The sequence below is a fragment of the Columba livia genome, chromosome 3, assembly GCF_036013475.1.
Source record: "Columba livia isolate bColLiv1 breed racing homer chromosome 3, bColLiv1.pat.W.v2, whole genome shotgun sequence".
Classification (NCBI taxonomy): Eukaryota; Metazoa; Chordata; class Aves; order Columbiformes; family Columbidae; genus Columba; species Columba livia.
This window is the reverse complement of record NC_088604.1, coordinates 41,174,144-41,186,771: the sequence shown is the minus strand read 5'-3', so window position 1 is coordinate 41,186,771 and position 12,628 is coordinate 41,174,144. Positions and strand designations below refer to the sequence as shown.

Here is a 12,628-nt window from a genome sequence, read left to right as displayed (position 1 = left end):
CTCAAATACTTGGTTAGGCAAATTAGCAGAACTTAATAAATCAATACTACTATAACAGCCACTAATTTCTGTGATCTTTTTTATTCAAAATTGAAGAGATATATTTGGATATTAACCATTTAATTTTGCAGCATTTCTCTGAACTATTCTTATAATTTCCTTATTTTACAAGTGGAAAAAACATATTGTTTAGGCAATTAGTAAGATTTTCCGTATCAGAAATGTCAGGTATCTAAGTCCCATTTAAAGTGAGCAACAGGCAGGAGGCCAATCTTTTACATTGAAAATTAACTTTACTTGACTTGCTAGGAATCACATGGGAAGTTGAGGAAGAATCTGTTGAATAAACAAGAAAATCCTTTATGTATCTTTGCTTAAGACTGGGATATTGTCCCACAAGTTCTATGTAGGTTATTGAAGCTCAGTATAACGTTGATTGTAAGCCATCATTGGAGAAGAGGAATAAAATCTTTGTGAAGCAAATACGCATCACATATATCATAAATCTCTTTTAAGTACTGAAGACTAGGTGTTCACCCCTTACCTTTTGCTCAGTTATGTGAAAAATTAAGTACTGTTATCTTGGCAAAAACCAAAATGTACTATGGTATTTTTTATATGAAACAAATATATAACTAAAATCCTGACTTTTTCTTCCAAAGTAATTACTTTTTAACTTTCTTACCTCTGTGTCAAAAGGATGTGGATAGCTTGACTATAACCTCTTCACCTTCTTGCTTTGCATTTTCGCAGAATATAATTTTTTGAAAGATGAAATGTTTGACAGCTCTCACAGGAAACACTCCACTTATTTTGACAGTGCTATATCCAGCATGTCTTCTTTACTAGGCAAACTGTCGGGAAGGGAAAATAGAAATAACAACACATTGGCTTTTTGGTTTGTTGCTATGGCTAAACTGCATAGCAACAAGACTTAGGACATTTGCCTGTATTCAGGAAAAAAAAGTGAAAATTTAGCCGCCTGTGTTAAGTGCATAACACACACAGAGAACAAAACCTCATATCCACATTATGACTGCACATCTTCTTTACACTTTTCAACAAGAGAGATAGATGGACCTTAACTTTTCAGTACGTTAATTAACTAAAAGGTAAAATAAGTATGACTTGTCACTGGGAAATATTTCTTTATATTAATTAAGTGACTCTTTTTATGCGCAGAAAGAAACATAAGAGTAGAGATTGGTATTATGATATAGAAATAGGAGAAATAAAACAAAGGACAAAATTCTATTGACAGAGCAAACTTTTAGCTGTTTTTCATGCACCTTTCAAGTTACGAGCCTTTCCAGAGAATTTCACAGAGCATAGGATATACTTGGCTGTTCAATTTATTTTACTTATAATTGTTTTGGGGGAGAAGGGTTGTGTGAGGTTGTTTGTTTGTTTGTTTGTGGGGGTGTTTGTTTGTTTGTTGGTTTTTGTTTTTGTTTTCTTTTCTCCTCCAAACCTGTATGTGGTGCCTTTTCCAAAATTTACTATTACATTGTGAATAAATGAAGTCTTAGCTCAGGTTCTATAGCATGTTCAGTTGGAACAGCTATAGAACTAATGACTGGGTGTAAGACAATAAAGATTAAAGTGATTTTTTATTATTTTGCTTTACTGCTTTGAAAAAAGTGCATAAGAGACCCAGTTCAGAAAAAAAATAAAGATCAACCTAAACTGTAATTTGCATCCTCAATTTAAATTGTTGGTATCTCAGGTTTCCATAAGACAACTTCACTGTTGCAGATTAATCCAATCATAAAATACCTGGACTGCAGACTATAATTAAAGATTGTTCTAGCATTTTGCTGCTAGATTTGAGCTATTCCATGTCATTTTGCTTCACCTCTCTGGCATATTTTTACTCTCAAATATCTCAGTCATTGTAACAAACTGATGGTTTAGCTTTCAAAGTTGATTTTGTCCTTTAAGAAAATCTACACCTTAGCTACTTTTGCTTGACTAAAACTGTTATATAAAATATAATCTATTGTACTCATGTGGACAGATGTAAATGGAAACAAGAAGAAAAAAAAATAACCCATGCTGAGGGGCATGTACATTTCCAAAAGACTGAGCAGGAGGTATGTAGACAAATCCTATTATTGGGTAATGAGATTTGTGCGCGTACCCGGACACTATTATGAAAATGTAGCTCTTTTTCAAAACAAAGTGAAAGAAGGGGGCAATCTTTTCAGCTGGGGTCAAATTCTGCTTCCAGTAAGGATGTAATAAGTTCCATGAAAATCAACCTTATTAGTGTCCAAAAGTAGCTGAAAGAAAGAAATAGCCTTCACATTCACAGAAATTCCAGATGACTTTAAGCCTGATCATGCTCTCATTGAAATTAACAGGAATTTTGCCATTAGGGTGTAGTATCAAGCTTATTAATTACTAACCTACTAAAGCTCTTCCAGTGTTAAGATGTTTGCATTCTTTAGAATAGTCTTGTCCTATGAAGTGAAACAATTCCTATAAAATCAGGATTGTTATGAATAAAAGATTCAATCATTACACAATTCATGCACTTAGAGGAAAAGTCTTCCAGTACCATGCATTTAAAAATAATAAATCAAGATCCCGATAATGACTGAAAATTGTGAATTTTAATATATGGTAAAAACTGTATATCTACTCCGTGCCTTCTGCAACTAGAGAACACAGAGTTATGTTCCCAAATATTTGTTTTTATAATCACAGTGGCTAAGAATATACTTTTCCATAAAGGTAAACTGGGACTCTTTGCTAACAAAAAGATTCTACCAGCAAAAAGATTCTACCAGCAAAACTCCAGTTAAAATGCAGAAACCTGAGAACATTGAATCATTATAAGTTTGGAGATGACTATGTGTAAAAGTTAAATATTTGAAGGCAGCTTTAGACAGTGCTGGTAGCCTCTGTGTTTATCAGCTCATATGGTGAAAAATATTTCACAAATAAAATATTTTTTTGTTTTGTTTAATCTTCCTGGTAACACAAGACTATTTTGCAGTAGAAAGATAACTTGTGAAAGGTAAATAATAATCAACTATGTCTACTTCTATAAATAGGCAGATGTTAAGTATTTCATACATGAGAGAATAAGGTCTCCATACCTAATTTCCTTTTTACACTGCATGGTTCCTTTTTCCTAGGGAAATTCCTAGGGAAGAGGACTGTACACTCCTCTCGCAGTTTGATGCATTCCATCTTCAGAAGCTGCAGTGATTGAAATGCTGACCAGTAGTGGTAGGATTTTCACTATCCTGTCCAAAATAAAGTAACTCAGTAGAAAGCCTTCATGGTCTGAAGTCACACTATTATTGTAAACACAGTGTGTATCTGTTATCTTCCATCTCCAAGATGTATGTCAAAACACTAACTGTTCAAATAATTGGATGATCTGCTTTACGGAATATTTCTAATCCAGGTAATGGTCTTATTTGTACGTACTTTCTGCTGAATATATTAAGTCAGATAGCTGTAAAAAACTGGATGTTTGGTAGAAAATATTTGGTGATACAAATGGTACAAAGAGGTAAATTAATGAATTTCATCTTATGAGAACTGTGTATGTATTTGTAACTACAGAATCTAATACCTCCAACTGATAAGTTGTTCATGAATTCAAGATTAGACCAGATGCCACTTCCTTTTTCAAAAAACATGTGATAGAATTGAGAAGACAGTCATAGGACAAAATGACAGAGGATTAATTTGGATTAATAATAATATAGTGTCTCTCTCTCTCTCTCTTACCAACTGGATTTTCGAGCAAATGTTTACACATGCAACTTGTGCAAGAAAAGGCTGAGTTACGAAAATGTAGCAAAAATTTCTTTCAGTAGCTAGAGTTTCCTCTCACCAGCTCAGGAGGAAGACCTTGCTGTGAAAGCTGTGGCTCTATCTATATTTTGCTGGTGTGGAATATAGGTTGTCTATTACCGCTCTTTTTCCCTTTCCACTGAAACTGCCATTGAGGTGAGGTGATGTCTCAGTTTTTCCTTATGTGTATTTCTGAGCTACGTTCATATGTTATGAAGGAGTATGACTCCGTACATGAAGGAAAAAGAAGCAATGTGAAATAAGTTTTGATTGATGAGAACTCTGTCAGGATGTCTTTTACAGCATGACCTTGTTTCTGACCTGTGAGTCAGACAGAACTTCTTTCCTATGTAAGGGTGACACCCATGTAAAACTAGTGGAGGGAAGATCAGAATAAGGCTCTGTGTCCCTGGAAAAAAATAGAGATAGCACAAAATAATGATTTAAAATGAAGGCATGGGTGAAGCACTGCTTCCACACAGACAGGGCTGATACACTAAGAATGTGTGACAGGAGCAGAGTTCCACTGTTGTCATGGAGACTGAAAAAAATTAACAACTTCTAAAAACAAAAGTAAAAGCTGTTTAGAATCTCTCCCATCATCATCCTTACAAGTACTAATCTAAATTCTCTGATGTTTGTTTTAGACTCTGAGAAAGTAACAAATACCTTTTTTTAAAAAAATTTTGTCTCTGAATGTATGCTTTTATTTTACCAGAATCAATTTTAACAATAAATAATTGAAAAAAACAAATCCTGTGTATGTTTGTAAATGCATACACAGCCAATAGGCAAGAAGTTAGCATCACAAAATCATGCAGAAATTACAGAGCTCAGTAGCTACCTTTCTTACACAGGTGAATGCACAAACAGGAATCTGGCCCAATGCTCTTTGAACAGAGCTTGAAGGGATTTGAGGGAAATTTGCAGCAGATCATTTACTGGATGAGGATGATACCCAAACCACACAGTACAAAAATCTTAAGGATTAATCTTTTCAATTCTTCCCTCCAACTCATCTTGAAAATGCCAGCTTCTCACCTTCAGCAAATTTGAGTCATAGCATAGAGCTGACACCTGCCATGAGAGTTCTGTGACATTCTTCAGCAGAGGTCACTCTTTTCTTTCAAGTCACAGCTAGAGAACATGGTTTCTGTGTCCCTTTCCCTCATATGCAAGAGATTAGTGAGTAGTCACCTAGGAATAAGATGCTCAACTTATTTAATAAAATATGTAAATGATACCAAGGTCGGATTTGCAAGTTTAAGGTGAACAGGAGGTGATGTGGGAGGCTGGAAATTATTCTTTCTACTAAGACATGGTAACCAGTAACTGTTTGGTGAAAAATGGATAATCATGGGCCCAAAACAAGACCTTACCCTTTTTAGACAAAACTTTCAGCCCTGCAATGAGTGGTATGTGTTGCTATACTTTTTGTTGAGCTATGCTGTCATCCTGTCACAGAGCTGAGGTAAAAAGAGTTTTCATAAACTTCCTTATTCTTGCCTAGTTGATATTTATCCTGAAACAAAGATACATTTCTGTACTTCTCTAACAGGATTCTCTGTCAAAATTTAGGAGCCTTATGGGTAGTACTGTGAAAAGGGATGTTCACAAAGCCAATGCGAATTTAGGAGAATATTTCCATCATAAAGTACTTAGGAACACATACAGGTGTGTTACTCATTAAAGACCATTTTGATGGGCTGATATTCATGCAGAATAAGACTGTATCTTTCTTATGACAGCTTTTTGCTGTCAGGACTGAAGTTCCTGAAGACACCTTTGGGTTTTTATATTTTGTATCTTAACAATAAACTAAAATACCTTATAAACTTCATGCGTACTACAAAGGAAGTCTTAAGTGAACAAAAAGAGAAAATACTAAACAGAATGTTATGATTGTTTGAAACCAAAACAAAGCCAATACTTCGAATTATTTTATTGTCTGTTTGTCAAAATCTAGCAGAACATCAAAATAAGATCAAAACTGCTGATTCAGTAGAGATCTTTTCGATATAGCAACTGGCATGTTATTGCTAGTTACTGGTTTAAGCTAAACTTAAATTGTTATTTATAGTATTTCATAGCTGAGACTTTGACTTCCTTTAGACAAAGCTGGCTTTTAAGCTTACAGCTATTGTTATCACAGCAGAAGGTCACTTCAAATCTGTTCTTCAGTCTAAATGATGCTTAAAATCAATAGTAGTTCCTGAATAGTTTCCCACTCTTCTTGGCTCAGTGGATAAACAGAGGCCTTGTTCAAAACAACAGAATTTTCTGGCTCAAAGTCACCTTTCAAAATGAGGGAGACATAAGAATTTGTATCTGTTGATTTCATTTTGGAATAGTGTTGTGATTTATTTACATCACCTCGACAATTGCTGCCGGAAGAATGCCCCAGGACAAGAGAATATATTCTTACTGTTCTAAACTGATCTCTTCAGAAAGAAGGCTAACAGTTCCACAGAAAAATATATATGCTGTTATGCAAATATCTGGGTGCAGTGAATCATTAAATAAAGAGACAAAATCACAGCTAGAGTAAGAGGGCAGTACTTGTGAAATGAATGAAGCTGGGCTTGCCTTTTTCAGCAAAATATTTTGCCTGAGGCTTTCTAGCATCCAAAGTGTAAAGAGCCGGTATGCTATCATTCTGCCTCAGCTGTACAGTTTTGCTACGGAACAAAAGATCTTTTTCATTAGCAGCAAGCCCACTGAAAAGAGAAGCAATGGATCTCTTTAGCTGTTAATGGAAAAAATATTAACATAACATTAAGTACACAACTGGGGAAATCCCCAAATTATAATTCCTCACTTGATGTGGATTCAGACACACTTTGTATAATTTACATCATACTCTAAAGTACGGGGGTCTGATTTTCCCAAATTCACATGTATACAGAACTCAGTGATTAATTTCAACAAAACGCGTATGTATAATTTCTGTAATTGTACACACAAATCACATATTTGCCTGTAAATGGCCACCTATTCATTTGCAGATGGTGAAAAAATGGCTTAATTAGAACTGAAATATTGTCTTTATGTAGCCGATTGGGTGCTCATTTAACTTGTCAGTAGATCCAAATACAGCAACTTCCGTGCAGGAAAGTTCCCATGTCCACTTTTATAAGGAGATGTTTAAACATGTTCTTGAATTCTATTGGGTAAAATGAATGTTTAAATTTTCTTTGGAGAAAGGATGTTTGTCTGAATTTGAATTTATATGCATAACTTCAGACTTATTTCATGTGCCAATTATTTTGTTATTTAGAACACACAGTGTAGTAGCGGGGAACTTACAATTAGAGAAAGCAGATTACTGAAAATGAACCATTTCATGTCTGTAAGTGTAGTCCTGCTGATCCAGTTGAAATGGATAAGATTTATAGGACTGCATCCTAAACCATAGTTTTATGATTTAGCAAGAAAATGCATATAAGCAAAAATTAATATTGGTTAGTTTATCTTTGCACAAGACTCCATGACAGTTCATAGACTACTGGTAGCAAAAGGAATTTTTCACACATTTGAATGGAAGATAGATAAGGCCCAGAAAAATATCCACATCTTTTGACACATTTTAAGGATAGCTAAGAGAACAGAAGATGAGAAGAGTTAAACAGATTTCAGATCAGTTCTTGCTCTCTGACACCGTTAGCAGATTTTTAGAAGTAAAAGGCAAAATCTCCTGCCAGTTACATCTGTGTAACATTGACTTCAATAGCATTTCACAGTTAACAGAACACAGAACTAGACCCAACATGTCACTTCTCACTAAACACGTCCAAATACCTTTGCTTTTCAGGGCTTAAATATCCTGTTTGCTAAAAAAGGTGAAATACAGTCATAAGAAGTTTCTGTTGCCTTTTGCAATGGTATAAAGGAGTCAAGCTACACAGATGAATAAAATCTTTTAGCAACAGCAGGAGTATTTGTTACCAATGAGAGCTATAATTCATTGGGATGCTATAATCTCCAGTCTCCTCTGAAAAAAAAATAATAATCCTCTCCCTTATCTATCATTTTTATTTTCCTTCTCCCCCCGCTCTGTTTTTAACTATTTCATTTTGTAATTATTTTACCTGTATTTGTGAGAATATTTAAGGATCAGATTATTTAAAAGATGTCATGTACAACATATTTGCATCCCATTATGCTACCTATACATCTGAATCTATTTTCCCTAACTATGAAAGTTGATAAACCCAACTGTAATAAAAGCTACAATAGATAAAAGCTATCAGACACATAACCTGTCTTGACTGCTGGTTTATTCCATTTCCTTCAGTACTATGTGAAACTGGACTCTTTCACCTTCCAGAAAAGGCAAAAGTTTTCAGTCTTTTATCCTGACTCCTCTTGACTTACTCCAGCAATTCAGTCAAATTTTCTCTCTGTTGCTCAACAAAGTCAATAAATTTTGTATAGGAGTAAAACGAGCAGAATTTGTTCAACTTATTCCAAACATGCTGTGAAAATGCTAATGTGTTTACATAAAAGCGCAAGTCTGAAAACACAGTAAATCAACCCCATGCTGTTTCAATGTCAAAAGCAAGAATTACTGAAAATGTTATTAAATTATTGTAAAAAATGGTAAATTAAATCTAAACTGTAAATGATGAAAAGATTAGAAGGGCTTTGAGTACAGTTGGCAATGTTTGTTTTGTAACTCTGTAAATGTCAAAATTTAGACATTAATCATGAAAGTCAAATCTAGATTCAGGTTTGGAGTGTTTTTACAAGTAAATAGATTTTCTACCTTTCTTAGGCAGTCAATGTTTCTTTTTTAGTAAGGCATTCATACAATCAGACTGTTTCATTACCCTTTTGATAGTTCTAACACTTTAAGGTTTGAGGATGATGGGCAAGTTAAAGTAGAGAAAGTAATATTTTTCATGTTGCACTTTTAAAGAAGTAAATAAAATATTATTTTCTGCAAAGCTACTAGCCTACTGCTTTTGGCAGAAAATTGTACATGGCTGCAGACTGGTACATTCTACCTGGAGAAAAAATAACTAAATAAAGAGTATACAACCATGTGGCTGTAGGACAGGAAGATTACTAAATTACTAAATTATTTTTCATTTTACACACTGCACAGAGATTGAATGACTGCAATAAGTGTATTGCTCTTTTGACTTTTTCAACAGCAAATCCAAAAGGCTAACTGGCTGATTGTAAACTTTGCAGGACTAGATTTTGTTTTCCTATGACGAAATTTGAGTATATAATATTATGAAGAGCTTTTCAAATTCCTCCAAAGCTGTGATCATTCATATATTATGTCACAATTCACACAAAAATATTAATGATACTGAAGATATTTAGAACTGGTTTTTAAAGGTTCATGCATATGTTCATTACTTTACAGAGGAAATATCTTCTTGTAATTGAATTGTACTTTCAATTAAATTTTGTAGCATAATAGAAAAGCACAAAGTACAACAGAGAATTTTAATGCTAAATTCCTGAAGAAAATATAGATACTGCCATTATCTGGGCTGCAAAGTTGAGGAACCTGAGGTACTTGGTACATCAAGACTCGAAGCCATGCCTTGTGATGGATGAGTCAGCCCCCTAAGTCCAGGCTACAATGAATGAAATTCACAAAAACTTGATCTTATTTCAGAATAGGACATCTAACCTAGGACAGTGCATTCCTGAAAACACACTGAAGAATCAGTACTGGCTTTATATCAAATATTCCATTTGCCTACATAAAACTCTGGTTTATCTCCCCATTCCATTCTCTGTTTATTTTAGAGGAGACACTTATACCTATCACCACCAAGAACATCACGACTGTTGGACTGTAAATTATTTTGGAGGATGTATCCTCTCTACTCTCTATTCAGTTTTAATCCACCCCCTCCTTTTTTTTTTTTTTTTTTTTTTTTCTTTTTATAAAAGAGAAAATGCCTGCAGTCTGAAGTTTTGTGCACTCCTGAGAGAAACCTAAACAGACTGACCCATGTTCAGAATTATAAGGTACGTTTATTAACACATGTGCTTAATAACACATATCATATAGATATCAACACATATATGCACACATATATAGGTATGCATTTAAATAAGAAAATAGGTATGTACATTGTATGAGGTGATACAACTTCACTAGAAACCTTTGGATACCTATTCTTTTTTCTTACATGGATTGGAGTGACAGAATTGATGGGTAGTTCTGTAAGTTCCCCTTTGGCAGATACTTGATTCAGTTATATCAAAGCAAGTATTCATATACTTATCCTCTCAATTTCCATAGAAATTCTGTAGAGTTCTGTTACTGGTTTAACTACCAGCAGAAAAAAAAAATGTTCATCCAACTCCCCACCTGATATCAGGCAAGGGATGAATTACGAACAAAATATGAATATCCTGGGTGAAATCAAAAGTCTGCCAAAGGGATGGGGTCCATGTCATGTTAGATGTTACTTTTCACATAGGATGGTGGAAAAGAAGGCAGGAAACACAGGAATATCTCTGCTTACTCAGCGCAAAACTATATGCAGCCCAATACTTATATTACTTATTGTAAGTAGGTGAAGAGTGGAGAAAATATGAGCAGAGAAAGTATGACTATACCAGCTCTTAATGTTCTCAACTACATGTGACTTCTGTGTATTTGATAATTCTTTGCAGATATCTCTTCCGTAAGTTTATCACTTGAATCCATGCAAAATCCTTATCTTAAGAATCCTACTAAATGATATGTATTAAATGAGGAGGTTTTTACAGTGTATCTTTGTGCAAAGATTTTCCAGGTGTCTGGAAAACCTAATGAAGAAAAACCTAAAGAATTTAATCTGTGTTTAAACTAGTAAGTTAGGCAGTGGCAATAAATGTTCCCAGGTGATAAAAGTTTATTATATGCATCACCAAAGATCAAAAGTGGTCAGTAGAATGGTTTTTGCCTAAGCTACCACTCTCTCAAGCATTCCCTGGACATGGTCAAAGAGTAAACAGAGTCACAGGGTATCAGTAGGGACTGTCAACATCGCTAGCAGACATGTCTTTACAAGTGAATTCACAAATGCTTTATAGAAAACAATGAGGGACTTTTCAGTGAATACAAAGTATGTAATTTATTCTCAGCATCTTATGAAAATGCAATGGAAATATTGATAATGTGGATAATGTAGGATAAAAAAAGAATTGCAAGAATGTTTACAAGACAATGTCAATGCAAAAAAAAAAAAAAGATGAGAGGAAAATGTTTTCTGGAAAGAAGATGTTGCTATTTCTATGTTTAATTAACAGTTTGTGACAGTGAATTGTCATCTCACTTGGGTGCCTAATGGACAGCTCAGTTTAGAATGTACCATCTTTGGACACGTTTTGAAAGAGTTTTCTCAGCTGGAGTCTGTTTGTGCTATTGATCCTCTGTCTACAAAAAATCAGGAAGGGAGCAACAGAAAGCAGGTTTATATGTCTACTAGGATTGACAAAACTCAAACTTTCATTTCTGGACTGCAGAGAAACAAGTATTTCTATGGAATAGGTATAGTTTATACAGACAATTTTGAAAACCCTGTGATAAGCCCAGAAACTGTTTAGACTTTGCAGAATCCTGTGGAGAAATACTAAGTGCTGCTAGCTGTGGCAAAATGACCTGTGTGTAAGTGCTGACTTGATATAAACAAGAAATGGCCTAAGAACCACTTGACAAAAGGAGATGGTCAGCAGTGACTTTCCTGCTACAGCTCAGAAAGGTGTAAAATGAGACATAGGAGCAGCTCCACTGTGCACAGCGAGATATAAAAGAACAGGACAAAGAAACTAAAAGAATCTCAGTCTAACAAACACTGAAGGAGAAATGTCTGAAAGGGGAAAGGTAATTACCTGAACTGAGACCTGGAGATGTTTGTGACCTCACCACAAAAAGTGATACAAGGTTTCAAATGCCAGAAGATAAATGATTTATAAATAAGTGTATAAACTTCATAGCTTTGGATACCTTTCACAGAGATGTCTCTGAATGGTCTGGGAAAAGGGGAGAAATGTCACATACGTGACTAACCTTGCCCCAGCCTCTCAAGGAGAAAAAAACAAACATAATTTATTCCAGACTGATTTTCAGCTGTGATATTTATAAGGTGATCTGAAGGACATAGCAAAATCTACACATGAATAACAGTTTTTATTTACTAATAAAATATGTTTGTTTGTTTGTTTTTTCCTGTCATTAGTTTAATTCATAATTTGTTTAACCAATGTTTACTGAGTCCTCTTTGCTGATGAAACAACAGTAACTTCCAAGGAAATCAACAGTAATCAGTCTGACATTACAAAGAGAGAAAAGAGTGTTTGAAACCTTTAGTCTAATAAAAAATGGGCCTAGATTATTAGACTGCTTTGTGAGCACTTTGTAAAAGAATACTCATCCTCCAGTGATTACTTTTCCATGTGTTATTGTCAAGTTCATTATTGTATTGAAGACTGAAGTCAGCATTGCATGTAACCAATTTTGAATGCTAAGCATCATAGTTTCAGTCAGTCCTGGGAGACCAGACCACTTAGAAGGCTGGAGTGCCCTAACAGCACATCTGAGGAGTTACAGATGAGCATTTTACAAACAAAAACTTTGAAATGAGGCAGTGCAAAGGTTTAATTTTCCACAATGGAAGTTACTTTATGGATGTGAATTTAAACAATATTTGAAAACACTAGTCATCAGTCATGTATGTACCTTCATAGACTTAGGAAAGAGCTTCAGTCTGGATATTAGCCTCACTCAAAACTGGAAATATCTTCTCACCATGGGCCCTGATCCCATTTCCAGTGAAACTGAAGGTAAGACTCCCATTAA

General features: G+C 34.6%; 1 long non-coding RNA gene across 2 annotated transcripts in view; it reads right to left on the bottom strand.

The window, feature by feature from the left end:
* The window catches only part of LOC110356263 (uncharacterized), a 79,643-nt gene that overhangs the window by 21,845 nt on the left and 45,170 nt on the right, over window positions 1-12,628 (bottom strand). For both annotated transcript variants that reach the window (XR_010471250.1, XR_010471251.1), the window contains exon 2: window positions 686-854. This is a non-coding gene — a long non-coding RNA (uncharacterized LOC110356263). The remainder of the gene's footprint in view (window positions 1-685; window positions 855-12,628) is intronic.